This window comes from Sander vitreus, chromosome 12 (assembly GCF_031162955.1).
Source record: "Sander vitreus isolate 19-12246 chromosome 12, sanVit1, whole genome shotgun sequence".
Lineage (NCBI taxonomy): Eukaryota > Metazoa > Chordata > Actinopteri > Perciformes > Percidae > Sander > Sander vitreus.
The window spans coordinates 15,973,640-15,980,845 of record NC_135866.1 but is presented as its reverse complement, the minus strand read 5'-3'; positions in this window follow the sequence as shown (position 1 = coordinate 15,980,845).

Sequence of the window (7,206 nt, the reverse complement as noted above, 5' to 3'; positions counted from 1 at the left end):
AAAACTAAACGCTACTTCCCCCTGTTTAGTTCTGACTCTGGGGACAACAAGCAGACCTGTCCCAGACGACCTGAGAGGTCTGGGTGGTTCATAGTGTAGTAGCAGATCAGAAATGTATTTTGGCCCTAAACCGTTTAGTGATTTATAAACCAGCAAAAGTATTTTGAAATCAATTCTTTGAGGTACTGGAAGCCAGTGTAGAGACTTCAGAACTGGAGTGATGTGATCCACTCTCTTGGTCTTAGTGAGGACTCGAGCAGCAGTGTTCTGAATCAGCTGCAGCTGTCTGATTGATTTTTTAGGGAGACCTGTGAAGACACCGTTACAGTAGTCAAGTCTACTGAAGATAAAAGCATGGACAAGTTTTTCCAAATCCTGCTGAGACATAAGTCCTTTAACCCTTTATATATTTAAGGTGGTAATAGGCTGACTTTGTAATTGTCTTAATGTGGCTGTTAAAATTCAGGTCTGAGTCCATGACTACGCCAAGATTTCTGGCTTTATCTGTTGTTTTTAACATTATCATTTGTGCTGACTTTTAATCGTTCCTCCTTTGCTCCAAAAACAACCACCTCAGTTTTTTCATCATTTAATTTAAGAAAGTTCTGGCACATCCAGTCGTTAATTTGTTCAATGCACTTAGTCAGTTGTTGTGGACACTGGAGCTGGTTTATGGACAGTAATTTAAAAATGGGGCCATGTAAGGCAGTTTGCAGGTGTGAATGTGGAGCAGGCCAGTGCTAAAAAAGCAAATCCTTCCCTTCAGAATAGGTTCCCAAGAACAAGAACACAGGATTCAACCTTAGAGACTGTTTGTTACTTATTTAAGGGGCCACCAGAAGAGTTTTAGGACCTCTAGGCTAAAAAGACTTGACCCTCCCTTCGCCAGTAATAGTTTTTCTATGACCCTCCAAAATGATTTGAAAAAGAGGCATGACCCTCCCCTTATGTGCTAGTTTGCACTTAAAAAAGATGTACAGATGCTATTTGATTTTTTACAGCTGTGACATATATGAGTTAACCTCTGCATTCTCATCTTACACATCACACTCCTCTGTTATGGTGTGGTGGCCATTTCAGTAGATTTACTCACTAACATTGGAAACTAAATGCACACTTCATGCATTACTGCATTACTTCAAATACTAAGTTACTCCTCTAGTAAACTAGTATTCACATGAAATAAAACAATAAAACATTGAGACCATTCAGCAAAGGACACTGGGAAATAACAAATTCAACACTGGTTGCTATGGACTCGTCACTAGGTTTCCTCAGTCATTGTATATTTTAGCACATAGGTAAAACTGCCGAAGCTGAACATTATATTCCAAAACATGTTTTTTTTTAAAGCAGATTTTAAATTACATTGTAACAATTTAACAATTCGCCCTTATGAAATCCAATCGCGGTACTGCTGTTTTGTCGTTACGTATTTTGCCGTAATCCAATGACACGGAAAAAAAAGTAATCCACAGCGATCAGTAGATCCACAAAAAGGGTCATGGTGTATCCAGCAAGGTCTATATGAGTGTCACATTCACCAGCCAGCTCCAAACAGGTGAACGAGGCCTCTCCACTTCGCCGTTTAAACAAAGTGGAATAAACGTATAAAAGTCCAAATCTACACAAAACCCGCAATCAATTAAGATGACATCACATTTATATACATGGCATTTAGGAAACCTTTATTGCAAGGTTGGCACGGCAAGATGTCCAGACTAGTGCAACAGTAACTTTCGTTTTTTTGCGTCCTGCTGCTCCCATCGTCAGCCAGGTAATATCTTTTTTTTTACTAAAGTAGTATATGAAATCAGATGTATTACCACCATTTAGTTGTTTTGTGTTATTTAAGATATTTATTAGGGTTGTCAAAACGATTAATTTTTTTTAATCGCGATTAATCACTGAATTTCTATAGTTAATCGCGATTAATCGCATATTTTATCACATGATTAAAATTCTATTATTTTGCATTTCAGAACAGTTTTTAAGTACATATTAACAATCAAAAGCAATTCTTACCAGTGTATCTTGATTGGGAATCAAATGAATGCAAAGAAAGTTACTTTATGAACTTGACTTTAAGATTTGTAATTATTTATTTACTGTAAACAAAAGAAAAATGTGTGAATCTGTCATTATTGCACAATTCCTCCAAGTACCTAACTAAAAAACTAAAAATCCCTATCCTTACCAGAGTCAATATAGTGTTTAGTAACTCCTAAATAATGTTGATTACTCACTGACGTCCAGTGATCACCGGTTAATGAGACAGCGTTTGCAGCACCTTGCAGCTGTTCCACTGTGGCTGCTTTCTCCGTGTCATACAGGCTGTGTGTGGGGCTGCTGTCCCCCTCGACGGCAATGAGACGGGTCAGAACATGCCAACCGTAGTACGTCTTTAAGACCCGAGTCTACTACGATGCTGACAGGTCTCCAGTTAGTTGTCACCCGTTTCGCAAGAATTGGTGGAATTTTTGGGGATTTGGTTTCATCCACAGGTCGGCAAGTAGCACTCTCCAAAATAGTGCTTTGCCTGAGTGGGTAGCATGCTAGCGGGTAGCATCACGTTAACTGAACTATATGCTTAGCTCCGTAGGTGGTAGCTCAAGCTTGACGTGCTCCGGTGATATTTTAATTCGGCTTTACACAATGTGCATATGGCTTTCGACTTGTCTACTAGCCGTCCGGGAGTTTTTCAAAATAAAAAGCTCCATTCAGAGTTATTGCTGCTGTCTTTCTCCATCATGGCTGCAGCAGCAGGATGTGTTACGAGGAAGTGGCAGCTTGATGATAAGTAACAGTGCTGCAAAGGGTCAAAAGAGTAGCCTGTTAGGCACGACGCAAAGCCGAGTGAAGTGTAAAATAAAGTAATAAATGGCGGCATGCGATTAATGCGATTTAAAAAAATTTACGCATTATGCTCGGCCCTTAATCGCATCGCGATTAACGCATTAATGCTGACAGCCCTAATATTTATAAAATATCTGGTCATGCCAGATGTAATTATTCCACTCATTTTTTAAACATTGCAATTGCCCGTTTCAGCCACCAGGGGGGCAGTGCCCCCCAGCAAACTCATGGGTCAGACCCATCTGGTAGTGAAGGAGGGCCGAGACTAAGAGCGACATAAAAAAATATACACCAAACAAGCCATTTTGAAATTTTGCTGTTTTCATAAATACAAAAGTTAACAAAGAATAAAAATACATGACCATTCCATTCCATAAATACCGAACGGTCCCTTAAACTACTGCTATGGAGCTACTTAAGGCCTTTTTACAGTCGCCGCAGCCGACCTGTTGTGCGCCAGTGTGACGTCAAAAATGATATAGATGTCGCTGGCGTGCCAGGATTTTGAGTGTGTGACCAAAGATCCACTCCACCACTCCAACCACGACAAAGTGGAAACAGAAAGCATGGACGAGTTTGAGGGGGAACCAGATGCCAGGACTCTCAGAGTGACTGCAAGTCTCTCTTGTAAACTTACTGGGTTAAGAGGAGTTATTTTATGGTGAATGTAAGGCTTGATCCGACGAAGTAGGTCATCGAATCAAATCAAAACATTGACGTCAATACTGCTGCCAGTTCTGCCGTTGTTTACCTTTTTTTTCTTCTTCTAGTCTGTAGAAATAGCAAAGTCGGTAGCCTTTCCTCATTAGCGACACCTCTGTTCAGGAAAGAATGCAACTAGTGTCGTGACCACCACGCGTGAGTATAAACAGTTACGGCGCTCCCATGACGTCACATTTGCGCACGAGAGGTCGGCTGCGGCGAGTATACTGGACGCCTAAGTGATTCATTTAGAGGAAGATGTTTTTACAAAGCTCCTTGAAACAGTAGAAGACTATGATTGAATCTTTGTCCCTCAGAGCAAAACATGGTGTCCCACCGCCTTAAAAAATAATTAAAAACAAACCTCTTGGTATAAAAGGTATCATGTTATCAGGTGAGGTTCCAATCATAGGGGTTTCCCATTAAGATAATCATGACCCGTTTACAAACAAAGGTTAACAAAAGGTTTGTGTGATACCACCAATGGCTGTTTGCTAATTATTGCTTTTTTTGCAAAGTTTGCTTATTTTTCAAACATATTGGTTCTTTGCATTTAAATAAGGCTTTGCGTCGCCTGTTTGATCACTTGTTTTTGTGGAAAACAACAGTAAGGATGTTGTATAAAGGCAAAACAGCTGAGTGTTTTATCCCCACAAGAGCTAATGGATCCTATTCAAGCTTGTGTTTGCACAAGCTACAACTGATTATACTGCATATCAAAATTGAAGTTTGGAAAAGCACTGGCCAGATGTAATCAGTGATAGGGCCACAAGATTAATTGATCGTTTGGGTATGGTCATCAAATAGCAAAAATACCAATCCCAAGTTTCCAGAGCCCAAAGTGATGTCTTAAAATCTTTTTTTTTCCGACAACTGTCCAAAACAGAACAAATATTCAGTTTCACTATCACAAAAACACAGAAAATATTCGGATTCAGTTTGTGTCTCATTATGGTCATTTTTTGGTTGTCTCTTTCAGGTTGTTTCAAATCTCTTTGTAGTAATTTGGCACTTTTAGTACTTGTTTCTTTTGCATTGATTTGTTGTTGTTTTGCATGATTTGTGGTTGTTATGTGTCTTATTGGAGTCATTTTGCATCTTTTTGTGGTTGTTTTGCTTCTCTTTGAAGTTGTTTCACGTCTCTTTGTAGAAATTGTGCATCTCTGTTTTCGTTTGTGGTTGTTGGTATCGCTTTGTAGTCATTTTGTTGTCTCTTTGTGGTCGTTTCAGTCATTTTTCAAGCAAAACTGCCAAATCAAATCAAAAAGGTTTGATTTCGGCATCTCCAATATATATTTAATAGATTAGGTGATTAATTGATTAAACAATCAACAGATGAATCGATAATGGAAATAATCATTAGTTGCAGCCCTAAACAAGACATCAAGACAGTAATGCTTCAAGTTGAAATTCTGACTGCAAACAAGATCAGTGTTATAGCATTAATTCCACTACATTATGCAAACACACCAAGTTATATTTGTTGGCCCTGCCATTCATACTCTTCTTCCTGAACACAGGTTGCAACATGTTTTTTTTGTTTTTGTTATCCATTGTTTTTCCTTAGCCATAGCCCTGAAGCACACAGGCCTTGTCAGTGCTTCAAGACAAATACACATTGAAAAGCCTTGCCTAAAGAGCAATGTCACCCAATTTCAAAAATCCCCTGTATTATTTCTGAGGCTGAGACACAGCTCAGGCAATACTTGTGTAAATGTGTTTCCTAAAACCTGAAGCTACAGAGCATACCATAAATTTTGTATGTCAGGGGTGTAAAATGTGGCTCTGCTGAGGACCCAGCAGACATATACACCTAGATATGGGACACACATAATGCAAAAAAATGAAATGCTATCACAAGTACTTACTAATAACAAACTAGGGCAGGAAAAGGCTGGATGATGCAGGAATGAATCAGCCAATCAGTGAAAGTGTTGTTGAACTCCTTCCCAGAACAAAATCAAAGGATGTTTTACTGATTTTAACGATGCAGATTTGTCCTTCTAGAATATAGATCTGCTGTTAAGGATCAATCATAAATTGTCTGAACTGCAGTGTACCAATGCCTTTATTTTGGTACAACATAAAGCACAAGCTGAAGTTTTAATTTTAAAGAGTGAGAATAACTCCTTAAGAAATTGTCGCAATTTAACTTTTGCTGCTTTTTCTACTTGCCCTATTTGATTTTTGAAAAGATTAGATGTAAGTTGTACATTATTGGTCAACCAGAGCGATTGAATGTGAATAAGATGTAGGTCTAATTACGTGATGTCCTCATGGGTTCAAAACCTTCTCATCATTTTGCACAAGATGATAATACTCTTTGAAACAGAAAGTTAGCTGAGGCCAGCTTTCTGACTTCTATCAGATTTCTGAAGCTGCCAGAAGTAACTGATCAATCTCTATTTCACAGGAGAGATTTAAGAGCTGATGACACTTGATGTTGACATGAAGTTTTCACATTGCACATAGTTGTAAAATATTGTAATCATCGTACATTTTTCAGTTTTGGTTGTTCAGTGATGTGCATTGCTGAAAACATTATGACAAGGTCAAAAATACATTATATATATATATATATATATATATATATATATATATATATATATATATATATATATATATACAATTCACCTGTCAGTCTATCCTACCAAACACGCTTGGTTTTTGCTTTCAATGCATTGACTTGTGGTCAATATGCTGTGGAACTGTGGAAAAGCTTGTTGATAGCATGTTATTTATTTAAATTACGTATTTTTTGCTTTTTTGTAAGAACTTTTTAGTCCTTGTTACACAGATTATGAAGTGGTTCTGTTGAACATATATGTTTATTTTGCATTCATTTCTTGTATGGCACAATAGCTACCTGTTGCAAATTATGTAAAATTCAGTCTTTCAATCAGTTATTCTATACCTTTACCTCCACCCTTCAAAAAAAGTTTAAAAAAAAAATAGTATAAAGACCTTAATATTACCGCAATACTACTACTAATAGCCTAATAATAACAATAATAATTATAATATCTCAAACAAATCTACCAAAGCCACACTGAAAACTAGCCAAATTCTGCTAAAATTTAAATTATATAACCTTTACAAACCCAAATAATCTAGTCTGTGTCTTCCGGTCTATATAAAATATCATCAATAATATGCATAGCCTTGCATAGTTTTCATTCAGGTTTTTATTCAGTCTATTTATATTGGCTCGACTAGTCTGCCCCCTGCAGGACAAGAAAGGAAAAAGTATTTGGCTGCACAATGAATTTAAATCTTAGTTAAACTTAACATTTTCAACATTTAGCCCAGTTTTATTTTAAAAGATGCCGTTACAGAGGTCCATTTGTCAGACTGGAAAGATGACAAAAGCAACATTGTGTTATTGCTCTAACTAAACATATAAATTCACAGTTTATGTATTTGACCGGGCCATTATTGTTATAGATTCATGGCTGGGCCCCACAACGGAACGCAGCATATAGGTTTATAGCCATAGACAATAAACTGCATAAACAGCCTATCGATGCATGGACTGTATGACGTAGCATGCTCATAGCTACGATGTTAGCTGACCGGTTCGCTTTGAATTCTGGGAAATGAAGTTTTGGGCAAAATGGATCATACCATCCTGAAGGTATACGGTATAAA